This window comes from Ornithorhynchus anatinus, chromosome 5 (assembly GCF_004115215.2).
Source record: "Ornithorhynchus anatinus isolate Pmale09 chromosome 5, mOrnAna1.pri.v4, whole genome shotgun sequence".
Classification (NCBI taxonomy): domain Eukaryota; kingdom Metazoa; phylum Chordata; class Mammalia; order Monotremata; family Ornithorhynchidae; genus Ornithorhynchus; species Ornithorhynchus anatinus.
This window is the reverse complement of record NC_041732.1, coordinates 37109654-37125303: the sequence shown is the minus strand read 5'-3', so window position 1 is coordinate 37125303 and position 15650 is coordinate 37109654. Positions and strand designations below refer to the sequence as shown.

The following is a 15650-nucleotide window of genomic DNA, read 5'->3' as shown; positions in this document are numbered from 1 at the left end:
CCCTCCTTTGACCCCCTGGCTCCTTCCAGTTATTGCCCAATCTCCCTCCTACTAATCCTCTCCAGTCTCCTTAAGCGAGTTGTCTACACTCGCTGTCTTAAATTCCTCTTTCCAGTTCTCTCCTTGACCACCTCTAATCTGGCTTTCATCCCCTTCATTCCACAGAAACCTACCTCTCAATGATCTCCTTCTTGACAAATCCAACGGCCTCTACTCCATCCTAATCCTCCTCCATCTCTTAGATGCCTTTAACACTGTAGACCAGCCTCTTCTCCTGGAGACATTATTCAACCTTGGCTTCACTGACTCTGTCCTCTCCTGTTTCTCCTTTTATCTCTCTGGCCATTCACTCGCAGTCTCCTCTGTGGTCTCTTCCTTTGTCTCCCAGCCCCCTAACTGTAGGGTTCCCTTAAGATTCAGTTCTAAGTTCCCTTCTATTCTCCATCTATACCCACTCCGTTGGAGAACTCATTTGCTTCCATGGTTTGTTAACACCTCTTTGTGGATTATACCCTAATCTACATCTCCTCCCCTGACCTCTCTCCTCTGCAGTTTTGCATTTCCTCTTGCCTTCAAGACATCTCCATTTGGACATCCTCCTATCATCTCAAGTTTAACATGTCCAAAACAGAACTCCTTATCTTCCCACCCAAACCCTGTTCTCCCTGTGACTTTCCCATCACTGTAGATGGCACCACCATCCTTCCTGTCTCACTTATTAAAAGTGCTGGGGTGGATACAAACAAATCCTGTCATGGAGCCACATGGGGCTCAATCTCAATCCCCATTTTACAGATAAGGTAACTGAGGCACAAAAAAGTGAAATGACTTGCCCAAAGCCACACAGCAGACAAGTGGCAGAGCCAGGATTAGAACCCATAAACTGGCTCTGAGGCCTGTGCTCTATCCACTGCACCATGCTGCTTCCCCATGAGCTCCGTGTGTCCGATCTGATTAACTTGTATCTACCCCAGCACAAGAATGCTGACAGAGTAAATGCTTAACAAAATAGGTGGTTATTAATAATAATGATGGCAACCACAACCGCAAGGGTGCTTTATACCTACTCTTGAGGGAGAAGAGGAGGATACTGCTGATGGTGTGGATGATCTAGAAGCTGTCTCCAAACGATGGCCATGCCGCCCCTACCACGGGGCTCTCCAGTCCCTGTGTTTGCGGCCCCCTGGAGGGAACCTCTCTAATGCCAGGGTGCCTGAGCAAGTGTGGACACATTCCAGCAGGGCTCACAAGCTTGTGTAATGGCAGGCCCAGAAGGGAGAGGGTCGATGCTCTCTCTGGATGATTTACTCTGTGCCGGGCCACTTGGCAGTTTGAAAACGGTGTCCTCTGGCATCTCAGCTGACAGGGACAGCACAGATGAATGGTATATGGGGGTGGAGATTTATCACAGCTTGGAGCCCACTTCTGTGCCTCTGCTGTATGTCATTTCTTCCCCCCAGCCCTATCCAATCCCAAACCTCCCTTGCAAATTTTCAGGTTTGGGGAAAAAAAAAAAGGAAGCTTCTCTCCAGAGGATAAGGTTAATGATACTACTTTGAATTGGTATAGCCTTTTTATCTTTACAGATTTCTTCATCCCAAAAGTCTAGTTTTCAGCCTCATATTTCTATGAGGTAGAGGCAGGTAGCATTATCATTTTACAGAGGAAGAAACTGAGGCACAGAGGGGTTAAGTGACTTGCCCAAGGTCAGACAAGAGGGCAGTGGCCTCTGATTTAGACTTAGATTAGAATGTGGGACACGGACTGGTCCAAACTGATCAACTACTATCTACCCCAGCGCTTAGTATAGGGCTTGACACATAGTAAGCGCTTAACAAATACCACAGTTTTCTGTAAATATTACTGTCCCTACAGAGTGGGGATTCAAAATCTGTTCTCCCTCCTACTGTGAGCTCCATGTAAGACCTTGTACTATCCCAGTGCTTAATACAGTACTTGGAACAAAGTAAGTGTTTAATAAGGACCACAATTACTATTATCATCATTATCATTTTTACTTCCTGACCTTAATTAGTGACCTTCTGAGAGAAGATTCCCTGGTCCTTTTTAAGACAGCTGCCCGCTTTGTCTATTCCCAAGGGCCTTCTTAGTGTCTGACTTCTGACTATTTCATACCCTAAATGCTTCTCTGGAAGTAGACAAAACACTATCCTATCTAATAATAATTATGGTACTTGTTAATAATAATAACTATGGTATTAAGTGCTTACTATGTGCCAAGCACTGTTCTAAGCTCTGAGGTAGATACAAGGTAATCAGGTTGTCCCTCGTGGGGCTCACATTCTTAATCCCCATTTTACAGATGAGGAAACTGAGGCACTGGGCATGTTCATGCAGCTCTGGGCTGGGGACAGTGGGACAGAGCCATCTCCAACCATTTAGAGATTCCAATTACCTGAAGGAGGCTCCTCAGTCTCCCTCTCCTACACTTCAAAGCCTTGCCCTCTGCCTCATTTGCTCGCCAACCCCTCCCCCGGACCCCTGGTTTATTAAATTGGTTCTCAGCAAAGTGACCTTGTTGGGACCCCTCCTTGATCCATGAAATGTGAGGACGAGCTTACTTTCTCCCCTCAGCGTTTTTCCCCCTTGGCATGGGAGGAAAACAGATGTTGCTTGTGAGTTGAAGGATTTACTACGGGCAAAGTCAGGGCCCCACTATCCTGAATTGTGGGAACTCCTGCTCCGCTGAGTCAAGGGACCCTTGGAAATCGGGATATCTGCAATTTTAATGAATTAGAAAAATGTGAAGTACAAACACCAATTACCCTGCCCCCACTCTCTTCCAAAATCAGGTTCTTCCAAAAAAAAAAAAGTACTTGCCATTCGACATAATGAATTTTCATGATGGATGGCTAATGAGTTTCAATTTGACTGCTGCCTGTGACCACTGTGGGTGAGGGGAAAGAGGGATTCAGGTTAGGAGTAAATCTTGAGCAAATCCAGCCCAACACCAAAGGGTTACTCTAGATGGACTCCAGTATTGTTGGATTAAGCAAGGCTCAATGGGGTTGGCATTGGGATTCTGAAGACATTTACCACCTACCACGGATGTGAGTGGACTAGTTTTTTCTTGCCTCATACACTCTAGATGCCCAGGGGTTGCCTCCTGGAGATAACTCAGAGAACCATCTCCCTAAACTGGCACCTGGTAATATCTAGTCCAGGTAGTTAGCCAAAGCAGAGTCAAATGAAGCAGTCTCCAGAAATGTTCAGAGTGCTTATGACTCTTTCATTCCTCTAAGTTTGTAGCCTCTTGCTCAGGAAGTGGTCATGGTCTCAGGGCACCACTTGGACTCTTTCTTTATCTTTATCTTTTCAGTTTCCTTTTCCTTTTTCTTTTCTTTGGGACTTTTACTGCACCTTCCTCCCAGTCTGTTCATCAATTAATCATTGTTATTTATTAAGTTCTTACTGTGTGCAGAGCATTGTACTAGGTACTTGGGAGAGCAAAATACGACCGAGTACGTAAACACATTCCTTGCCCACACTGAGCTTATAGTCCAAAAGGAGAGAGAGATATTAATATAGATAAATGAATTAACTATGGATATGTGACTTTCTACTTCCTGGTTCCTGACTAGAGCTGGTTCCTAGTCCTCCAACCGTGGAGTCATATGGAGCGACAGTTCCGATCTCAGCGTCTTCTTATGTGTCTCATTGTCCATGAGGAAGATTCTATTTCTCCTCCCCTTGTCTTGGATATCCTTAGTTAATTGTAAAGGAATAGATCAGAGGTGGAATATCATTCAATTCAAACCCCTGGCTCTGGCCAGGACAATACCCAAACCTTCCCACGTGGTTGAGCAGTGCTTCTATTTTGTAAGACCTCCTGATCATTACATGGAACAGTCTCCACTCTGGACAGCTTTCTCAGGGAAAGCTAGAGGGGGACTTGTTTCATGCCTTTGAGTCATCTCGGTCATGGGAAAATGCTGGGCTGTTTGGAATTCCCCATGTGCTTCATTCCTGGTGTCCACAGGGACCAGAGAAATATCTTTAACAATACATTTCCTGAAGGGCCGCCCTAGCCTATCTTCCCCCAGTGGGCTCTGGAGTGATCTAAATAAATGCCAGTTGTGAGAACCCGGTAAGTGCGTAATAGCAGATTGTACTCCCTTAGGCCTCTCTCAGACTGTTCAGCCATTCACTTCTGCAGCCTCCAATCGGGGTTCACCCACAGATGCCCCTGAACCTTCCAGCCACTTCTCCACCTGCCCACCCGTCCTATTCCAACCCAGCTCTGCCCAGGGACGCCCCTTCTCCTTTTCCTCTTTCCTACTCCCTCCTCACCGCCTCTAAGTCTGACACTAACTCCCTCAGAAACTTGCCGTTGGGGCTGGAATTTGCCGTTGCTATGGAAGTGGTTATCAGCTCAGCCTTCCAAACTCACAGAGTGTCCAAAAACACACATGGCGTCTTGAGCTGACATGCCACTGACAACCCGCGATGACGGGGATGTACTTTTGAGTGTCATCTTGACAAGGAGCAGGAGACTCTCTCTGCCTGCCCATCAGCCTGACCATCTGTCTGCTGAGATTATCTGCACTTCACTGGCAAGGATCCTACTCCTTCCTTGCTCTCTGCCTGCCTGCCCTCCCAGCACCCTCTTAGAGATGGAGGTCAGCACCTCAGTCAGGTGACGTTGCTTGGGCCTGGTTTCAGATGGCTAAGGAAAAGGGAATGGACAGAGTCTGTGTGAAAGGCAGTGGTTACTGTCTGGGGCTCTAGCCACTGCCAAACCGGAGATGTCATTTCAGGAAGGTGAAAGAAGAGGGTGGCGACTGGTCTCTTCCACTGGTCGGGTTCACAGCCCAAGAATTTGGGATTTTGCCCTGCTCTAGAAATGGGGTTCTTCCAAATGTGCTTCAGGGTGGTGCAGGAAGGGCTGGCATATTGCATGGATCCCTTCTTCCTCTATGATTTCCAGTCTGATTTTGCATCCAAGATGGGCCAAGCTGACACTGACTCCAGGAGGATGATAAGTTCACAGCAAGAAGGTTGGCACTAGGGAATTTTTATTGAGAAGTGCCTACCACCCTGCTCCATTTGTCAGAATAAGAGTTTGGTGTCAGGAAATGGATTGGAGGGGTTGTGGAAAAGAAGTGGTAAGGTAATGTTGGTGCACCAAGAGGATCAGCTTGGGACAGATGTTTTCCTTATTTAAACAGCAGATTAGATTAACTGTGCAGGCAACTGTTAACTGGCCAACCTGTCCAGCTCCCTACCAATCAATCAATGGTATTTATTAAGTATTTTATGTGTGCAGAGTTGTCTAGTGGAAGGACCTTGGGCCTGGGAGTCAGCAGATGTGGGTTTTAATTCTAGCTCTGTCATTTGGCTGCTATCTTGAGCAACTCACCTACTCTGTGCCTCAGTTTCCTCATCTGTTAAATGGGGATTAAATACTGTTTTCCCTCCTACTTTGACTGTGACCTCCATATGGGATAGGGACTGTGTCCAACCTGATTATTGATTAGCTTCTCCAGTTGTTTATTACAGTGCTTGGCACATAGTGAGTGATTACCAAATACCACAATTATAAGAATAATATCAATCAGGGGTTTTTATTGAGTGCTTACCATGAGCAGAGCATTGTGCTAAGTGGTTGGGAGAGCACAATACATATACTAGTAAAAACAACTACTATTATTATTATTATTTTAAAAGAGAAAGTAGACATGATCCCTGTCCTCAAGGAGCTTTCAATCTAGTAGTTTGCTGCTGTGCTTCTCTGACCTATCTGACCCAGTGGAGCCTACCACCTTGGGAAGCAGCTCAGGGGGTGCCTACCTGCTCACTAATTCTATTTGTTCCAGGGACCATTTCCTGAAGACAATGCTCTCTCCCTCATCTTTCAGACTCTCCTTGCCTTGTCTTATCACTTACTAGTCATCTCTGACCCATAGCGACTCCATGGACACATCTCTCCTGGAATGCCCCACCTCCATCTGCATTCATCTGCTAGTGTATCCATAGAGCTTTCTTGGTAAAAATATGGAAGTGGTTGACCACTGCCTTCTTCCGTGCAGTAAATTTGAGTCTCTGCCTTTGACTCTCTCCCATGCTGCTGTTGCACAGATGAGTATTGACTTGTAGCAGATTGCCTTCCACTCACTAGACACTGCCCAAGCTAGGAATGGAATGGGTATACCTCTGTTTGACTTTCCCTCCCATAGTCGAGACTAGTAGAGTACTGGAAACTCTCCAGGTGCAGTCCTGAGAGGGGACCAGACTCGCCCACCCCCTCGCATTTAGGTCAAGAAGTCCGTTTATTCCTTAAATTATGTTTAGAAATCAATCAGCCAACAAATCCATCAGTGGTATTTATTGAGTGCTTACTGTATGCAGAGTAAGGTACTAAGCATTTGGGAGAGTACAATAAAATAGAGTTGGTAGAATGCTTGTAGGTCTCTCTTTCTGGCTAGAGAAAGGATGCTGATGAAGTTGATACTATGGCCTCTCGAGTGAGGTTTTACACTGGAAGGTCTCTAGGATGAGTCTGGAGTCTGGTTATGGAGCCACGGACATTATGGAGCCATGGGCATATAAACTGAGAATACAGCTCTTCTCCCACTTAGAAAGGCCACTGACTCCCCAGCCGTCAAATCGGTTGATAAATAGTTGGCTCGCATCTCCAGTTAAAATAAGCCTCACTCTTGGCACGGGCTGTCAAGCCCGACGCTGGTGTCTAATTTAAGCCTGGTTGCCTACAGCTGGCGCCAAAACTCTCTTGTAACTGGACGGTCTCGGAAGAAAGATCTTAAAATGTGATCAAAGCTGAAAGCCAAGTTATCCCACTAAAGAAAGGGATGATGGGATCCACTCCCTGGTCTTAATGTGCCTTTATTGTCAGGTCAAATTATGAGTGTTTAGTCTCCTTCCATCCAGCACTTGGGAAACAGTGGTTAAGCATCCAATGCCAATCAAATTAGAGAGATGCCATCCCCTGGCACCAGGATACTGATTTCCCTGCCTTTACCTTCTGCTTTGATTCCTCCACCCCTCTCTATGCTGCCTCTTTTGCCTTCACAAGGCTTCTTGAGAGGCCTGGGAGCCAGGGTATTTTCTAGGGAATTTATGAGAATCCTGAAATCTTTGAAAAGTCTGGAGGAGATAAAAGGGATGGAGTCAAAACTCCTGGGTCCCATAAGCTTATTATTTTTGATGATATTAAGTGCTTACTATGTGCCAGGCACTGTACTAAGTGCTGGGGTAGATACAAGATAATCAGGTTGGACATAGTCTCTGTCCCAAATGGGGCTCACAATCTAAATCCCCATATTACAGATTAGGTAACTGAGGGACAGAAAAGTGAGGTGACTTTTCTCACCTCACTTAGATTAGAACCTAGGTCCTTTTAACTCTCTGGCCAGTGTTCTTTCCACTAGGCCACACTGCTTAAGTTCAAGCATTTAGTTCAGTGCTATCCATACAGTAAGCACTCAATAAATACGATTAATGAAAATTCTAGAGCACAACTTATCCGTCTGTGGAATTGAAACTAACTGGTTTTCCAGTTGACTGGGAGATTAAGAGCTCAATTTGTGGGAGTTTGGTTTGGTACTTTGAGATCCTAGAAGGGAGGAAAAAGGAGGAGGGGAGTGGAGATTCTGTTGGTGATGAATAGATGGGTTTACATAGAGCTGTGTTGCTTTATTTAGGAGATCACTTGCCATGGAGCTGCCCTTTATGGTTCAGATATACCCTATGGAGGGTAATTGGCTCTTTGCCATTTGGTATTTAACAAATACCATAAAAAATAACTATTGACAGCTTTGCTTGAGGTCGCTAGACTGGGAAAGGATCAGACAACACACCTTCAGGTCTGTCATGTCTCCATAAAGCAACTCATCATGAAGTAGCCTTAGGACTTTGATTAACTTTTTGGGCCAGCCAAACCTGTTTAGTAGTCACCTAAGTCTTAGTTTACTGACAGGGGCCCATGATTTTGTTCAGTCTAAATGCCGAATGGGCATTATTTTTACATGGTTGGCTACAAAGACAGTTGAAGGTGGCAAATACACATCTTTTATTGATTACTTGTTTTTAGTATGCTGAGTACTTTCAGGAAAGATAATGAAATTGCCCCAATCTCTGGCAACTCAAACTATTGTTTCAGGACTGGGCCTTGTGACTCCCTGATAGAGTTGGGCTGTCGACTTCATTCTGTCAAATTCTCCTGCTCTCAAGCGGTCTCTCAGATTGAAAGGTACTTGACACTTGAAATCCTCCCGAGAGAATTTCTGATCCTGTTGGACAAACATAAACATGAAAGAGCCTCCATAAGGAAAAAAAGAACAACAGCAACCAGTTCCAGAGCTCTGATTTAGAGCAGCTGTGATTTCCAAAAAGATGGTGAGGGAGTTCTGATTTGTACTGCTGCTCAAGATGAGTGCTCTGTTCTGTTGGGCAGATACTCACACCTTGCCCTAGAGACCTGTTCGATCCACCTATCTGCTAGGGGGATCCAGAGATTTCTTTTCCCACTCAGAGAGAGATCCTCTCCCTCTTGGTAGACTGATTGTTGTCATCTCCATCCGTCTCTGCACTGCTGCTTGAAGCACTTTGATTTGTGTGGCTTTGCTAAGAATCTCCATTGCAGCTTGTTGACTTATCACTCATCCCAATAAGTTCCCATTCTCTCTCCTCCTGACAGCTTTGCCTAATGTACTTATTCATTCAATTTAAATAAATCGAACATGGGCCTATGACAGCCGATAAGTGAGTCACACAAGAACAAACAGAAGGGAAAGCTCTGCAAATAGTCAAATGTCAAGTAAGAATGGAAAACTGTCCCCACAGCTTCAACGAACCTTGGATGTCTAATATTTATGGCCAATTGATGTCATTAGAAAGTAAATAAGCCCTCTTATGCTGCATTACATAAGATTAACTGCAAGCAATGGAGTTTAAATAGCACAGATAAGTGCAGATGGAAATAAACCTGTTTAAAGCTGGAAATATTTGCTGGGCCTTCTTGCTGCTTTTAAGATAATTGATCTGTATATCTGTATTGAACCTCCTCATAAAAGCTTTGAAGTGACTTGTGGCGAAGTCAGCTTCACATCTCCATTTGGCCACCCAGTGGGCAAGGGGGCCACTCCTTTTAGTAGTGTGGTGCCTGGGGAATTGCAGTGGTCCAGGTGTTAGGAAAGAGCCTATGGTTGGGGATGTATGTCATTCTAACTGGTGTCACAACTGGAACTAAGTGGATCTGGGATTTAAATAAGCTTAGGGAGTCCAATGGGAGAAACATGGGCCAATCATTTGGGAATGGCCTCAACCCATAACTTTAGTGGGGAATGCATTTTGATTGCTGTCAACCCAGGGTTCAGATGGATCCACTGAAAATCAGAAGATCTCAATGCCCAAGAACCTTCACCTCTTCTCCACTCATTTGAAAAATTCCATCACTAGATATTGGCACCTCTGAGCTGATTTTCATTTTAGATTTTAGAAGCAGCATGGCTTAGGGTATAGAGCATGGCCCTGGGAATCAGAAGGACTTGGGTTCTAATCCTGGCTCCGCCACATGTCTGCTGTGTGACTTTGGGTAAGTCACTTAACTTCTCTTGGCCTGTTACCTCATCTGTAAAATGGGGATTAAGACTGTGAGCCCCATGTGGGACAGGTACTGTGTCCAACTTAAGTTGTATCTACCCCAGCCCTTAGGCACTTACTATGTGCCAAGCACTGTTCTAACAAGTATCATAATTGTTATTAATTATTATTTTAGGCTCCTAGAGAACAGGATCTGGGACTTGAAAGGAGTTTAACTAGGACTAAAATGCCTAAAACAGAGCTATGAATTCAGTGGGCATGTAAGAAATAATAGATAAGGATGTCGTTCTTTTAATTCTCAAGCAGAAACATGTACTTTTTTGTTCTTTAAGTGCTTATTATGTGCCAGGCACTGTACTGGGATCAATGTAAAATAATCAGATTGGACATAGTCCCTGTCCCACATAGGGCTCACAGTCCCAATCCCCAATTTACAAATAACTGAGGCACAGAGAAGTTAAGTGACTTGCCCAAAGTCACACAGCAGATATGTGGTGGAGGAGAATTAGACAGTAGGTCCTTTGACTCCCAGACGCATGCTCTTTCTATCAGGTCATGCTGCTTTTCCTGTAGTTGGAAACTTGTTCTCTTAGGTGGAAATTTTCCTCTAGGCCCTTGGTTTATCACAGTAAAGATAAGGTAATATATGGGAAAATTGCCTAATCTGGGTTCTGTTTTTTTGTAAGCTCCTAGTAGTCAGAGATCATGCCTACCATCTCTGTTATATTGTACTCTCCCAAGTTCTTCATACAGTGCTCTGCACTCAGTAAGTTCTTAATAAATTCAATAGATTGAGTACAAATGAAACAAAAGACATATACTGGTCCCCCATAGAAATATTCATTTAGGAGTCTTCACATCTTGAGCAACAAGATTGTCATTTTCCACAATAGGGATCAAGATTCTGTTCAAAAACCCTGTAATGATCCAGATTAGTTAATTAGAATAATAATAATAAGAGTATTTGTTAAAAGCTTACTATGCATCAAGCACTGTTCTAAGCTCTAGGATAGATTCAAACTACTCAGGTTGGACACAGCATGGGGCTCACAGTCTTAATCCCCATTTTACAGATGAGGTAAAAATGAGGCACAGAGAGTGAAGTTACTTGCCCAAGGCCAAGAAGCAGCATGGCTCAGTGGAAAGACCATAGGCTGTGGAGTCAGAGATCATGGGTTCAAATCCCAGCTCTGCCACCTGTCAGCTGTGTGACTTTGGGCAAGTCACTTAACTTCTCTGTGCCTGTTACCTCATCTGTAAAATGGGGATGAAGACTGTGAGCCCCACATGGGACAACCTGATCACCTTGTATCTCTCCAGTGCTTAGAACAGCCACTATACCATGCTCTATCCATTATACCATGCTCCTTCCCTAATGCTTTCACTTGTCAAATACCCTAGATACCTCTTAACTTTGCCATCTCATCTGGGATTGTGTAGACTTGATAAGAGAAACAGCCCTGAACTTGTGGTAGCTATATCACTGGTCTGCTTAAATAATTAATTTTAGTATTGTTCTACATAGCCTTGGGCAGGAGATTCTCCAGCCAGCTGGAAGGGGGGAGTTTTAGGCTAGTAAGAGTCCCCAGATATGAACCCCCAAGGAGAATAGAGGTCTAGATCTGACAACTAAAGCTGTAAGCTGAATACGGGGAGAGTTTGTGGTTAGAGGTAATCTATTTAAAAGGTTGAATTAGTTTCACCAAGGACCCTAGACACTGCCTCAAGAACAGGTTCCCGGGAAACTATCTCGTTAGAGCACCGAAATCATCTCTCACCCGTCTTTTGCAATTTGGAAGTTGTTTTTTGGGGAAAAATAAATGTTGAAATTATGTTGGAATGTTCCCTTCTATAGCTTCACTGTGGGTAATTAAGATGTTATTTAAATGACTCAAAGTCTCGGCACATTTTTATTTTCTAGGCATCCCAAGATGTTTTCTGGTTGGAGCATGTCTTTAAATAGATGCTTCCCCGTACCTTAGATTTCTTCCCTTTTCTGACATGCTTGAGTGTCAGCAGGATAAAGTGTGTTGGGTGGGTGTGCACATGCCCACACAGAGTCCATATGTGTGAGCTTTTATAGTTCATCAGCTAGTTGACAAGTTTACTGGAGGGTTGCGTGTGTGTGTGTGTGTGTGTGTGTGTAATACCAGCCAATCTGCACACTCCCATCCTCAACCTAGTCTCTCCACCTCAATCTATCCTGCCCTGAGCCCTTGCCTAGTTGCTCCCTCAATCAGTCAATCCATCCATGGTATTTATTGAGTTTACTATGTGCAGGAGACTGTACTAAGCACTTGGGAGAGTACAGTATCACAGAGTTGGTAGACATGTTCCCTGCCCACAAAGGGTTTATTGTCTAGAGGGGGAGACAGACATTGATATAAAAAATAACTTACAGATATGTACATAAAGTCTGAGGGGCTGAGGGTGGGGTGAATATCAAATGCTGGAACTCCTTCCCTCTTTATATTTGACAGTCCAGCACTCTCCCCAACTTTTAAATCCTCCCAAAGTCACATCTCTTTCAGGATGCCTTCCCTGAATAAATCCTCATCTCCTCTATCCACCTGTCTTCTGCGTTGACTTTGCACTTAGCTGTGTAACCTTCAAGCACTTTGATACCCCAGCCCCAGCTTACTTAGGTAAATGGTCTATAATTTCCCCTATATGTAGTTTATTTTATTGTCTGCCTCTCCCTGTAGACTAAAAACTCCTTGTGGTAAAGGATGTACTGTACTTTCCCAAGTACTTTGTACAGTGCTCTGCATACAGTAAGGGCACAATCAATTCCATTAATGGATTGATCTATCATTTGCATAGAAGTCGATTTGAGGCAGTAATTTGCCTTTGTGGAATTTTGTGCAGGTAAGTTCTTGTGAGTGCTTGCCTAGAGGACCCTTGGCTCCGATGTTCAACATAAAACTGGAGACAACTTTGGAGGCCCACCCTGATCCCAGCTACCATTCATAGCAGGCCTCCTGGCACTTTCTCTAGGCAAAGTACATGCCAAGACAGTGCCAGACCACTTCTCACATTGCGGAAAACATCTATTTGATCTTCCAGTGTTGCTTTCAAGATGATTAATCTTTGCCCGGCTGTGTGTTTAGGCTCTCCATAAAGGCAGGTGCATGTGTTCCTGTGCTGCTGCTGTCAGGACTGTTAATGTAAGCGTCTGTTTTACAGCCCAATTGACAGCTGTATTGTTCTGGCAGGGTTACAGCTCTGACATGTGGAATCAATCTTTTTAACCTGTCAATTAATCAGCGGGCAGCTGTCAGCCCAGCTGAAAGGCCTGAAGGACAGTGCCCTTTCAATGGATTATACTGGATGCTTGGTGAAGTAAAATTGAACACTTCAAGCTTCAAGGAACTCTTGTTGCATTCAAAGCCAGGCTCGACTTCACTCTGACTAAAGGAAGGGGGCTCAGGCCCTCTCTCCTCAGAACGGACTCCTTTGTGACAGCTGGGTCACAGGGAAAGGAAACTTTCTCTCTTGGTTACTTCTTTGAATTGGGATACTGCAGGCAGCAGGTTAAAGAGAGATTTGGGGGTGACTGAGGCACGGAGGGGCTTTTTGACCTTTTACCCATTCTTGGTCCCCTGTCAGAACAGTGCTGACTGCAGACATTTAGTAGTAGTAATAATATTTATTAAGCATTTCCTGTGTGTGGAGCATTGCAATAAGCTTGGGGAAAGAATACACACGTGAGAATCAGACAGTCTCCGGTCCTCACGGAGCTCGTGATCTAAAAATGGGGAGAAGGGATGGGTGAGAGACACAGAAGGAAAAACAAAGAGAAGCAGCGTGGCTTAGTGGAAAGAACCTGGGCTTAGGAGTCAGAGGTCATGGGTTCTAATCTCGGCTCTGTCACTTATCAACTGTATGACCTTGGGCAAGTCATTTAACTTCTCTATGCCTCAGTTACCTCATCTGTAAAATGGAGATTAAGACTGTGAGCCCCACGGGCGACAACCTGATTACCTTGTATCTACCCTAGTGCTTAGAACAGTGCTTGGCATATAGTAAGTGCTTAACAAATATCATCATTGTCATCATGAATCAAAACACATAGACAACATAAAGACAAAAAAACCAAGAACTGTAAGGTGCTATGACTGAGGCAGAGAAAATTTGCTGTCCTCTCCCATTCCAGATGATATCAGGTGGGAGTCTCTTCGCACTCCTACACCCACAGAATTTCTCTAGGGGGCCCCTTGCCCTACCTCAGTTTACTTCAGAGCTATTGTCACTCCTGACAGGTGGGAACTTTAAGCATTTCTAACATGCCTTCCCCCCTGCTCTCCAGTGGTGCCCCCTGAGTCAATTATCTCCCTCCCTCACTGTCTGTATCCGGTCTTGTTCTTGGGTAGCCAGCTAGTAATTGTGGTGACATTTGTTAAGCACTTACTGTGGACCAGGCACTGTACTAAGCATTGGGATGGATGCAGATTGGACAAGGTCCCTGTCCCACATGGGACTCAGTCTCAATCCCCATTTTACAGATGAGGTAACTGAGGTCCAGAGAAGTGAAAGGACTGGTCCAAGGTCATACAACAGACAAGTGGCAGAGTCAGGATTAGAACACATGACCTTCTGATTTCTAGGCCTGTGATCTATCCACTATGCCATGCTGCTTCTCCAAGCAGTTACAAAGTTCTGACTGTACCACTCTCTGGATCCTCCTGCTCCACTCTCAGACTGACTGCAGCTGCCAACCAGGGCTACTTCTCACTCAGTTGGTTTCTCAGTGTCCCCAAGTGCTGAGGGTCAATGCTTTCCTACCCTTGAATAGTCCAAGGACCACGTCCCCTATAGTGTGTCCAATAATGATAGCATTTATTAAATATCTACTATGGGCCAAGTCCTGGGTTAGATATAAAATGATCCAAAAGAACCCATCCCTGTCCCACACAGGACTCATAACCTAAGGGGGAAGGAGAATGAGTATGCTATTCCCATTTTACTGATAAGGAAACTGAGCTACCAACAAGTTAAGTGACTAACCCAAGGTCCCCTAGCCAGCAAGATGGCAGAACCGGAACTCCTGACTTCCAATCCTGGGCTCTTTCCACTGGGTCATGCTGCTCCTCAGAAGAAGTGGTATGTGATATATTTTGCTCACCTAATAGCTAAACCATGTCCATCGCTAATAACAAATTACATGTACCAATGCTTGCCTCCTGGCTCCCAGATGCTGTTTGATGAACTAAGGCTCAAAGAGTAGGAAAAGTGTCTTATGGATGAGTTTGGGAAGCAAGATCTTTCTCTCACAGCCCTGTAATGGAACCTCAGAAGGATACCAGGATCCAGCATGGCTGGATCCCAAAGCACGTCGTGTCTGGATAATCATCAACACAGTCTCTCTCTCTCTCTCTTTCTCTCTCTTTTCCACACGGTTGCAGCATCTGTTCCAAATAAAAACACCCACGGGCGTTGGAATTGGCATCTGAAGGCAGTATTTTTGGTAGGGTATACATCTGGGAGTCCCAGTAAAGGAAGGGGCTAGAAAAGACACCTACTCCTTATCCCCAGTCTCTTCTTTCTTCTTATAGCTCTGTTGCTCCCTCTTTCTAGCTTTTGCTTAAATCAATGCTCTCTCAATCTCTTTCCATAAGGCCAACCTTCAACATGGTTGCTCACCCCAAGAGGTTCAGCTCACCCCAAGAGGTTCAAGAAGTGAGAGCTCCGCTTAAGCAGGGTTCAGTCCCTGCTTTAGACTTCGGTTTCCCCGCCCCAAACTGGGGAGAGTCATGTTATTTTGTAAATTCACCTGCTGTTAGGAGAGAAGTCTCTGGTTCAAACCACTAGAGGTCAGACTATAAGTTTGTCAGCAGTATCATAGAGTTGGAGGGGAAACTGGAGAACTGTAGATTTGCTATTGGGCCTGACTGACCTATGCCCTGACCAGCAGGGGCCAATTTGTTAAGGCTAGCTGCAGGCACCAGTGTCATCTGGTTACAGTTGTTGCAGTTGTTAAAGCAGCATGTTTATCAGAGGGTCTCCTTGTTATCTAGTTATGGAATTATGTAGTTGGGATGACAGCTAGTTGGAGGTGTTGGCCTCGG

General features: G+C 44.8%; 1 non-coding gene across 1 annotated transcript; it reads right to left on the bottom strand.

Annotated features, from left to right (window-relative positions):
- Positions 1 to 6109: 6109 nt before the first annotated feature.
- On the bottom strand, positions 6110 to 6247 carry LOC114812386. Its single transcript, XR_003760040.1, has one exon. It is a non-coding gene; the product is annotated as a small nucleolar RNA SNORA7 (small nucleolar RNA).
- Between the last annotated feature and the right edge of the window lie 9403 nt (positions 6248 to 15650).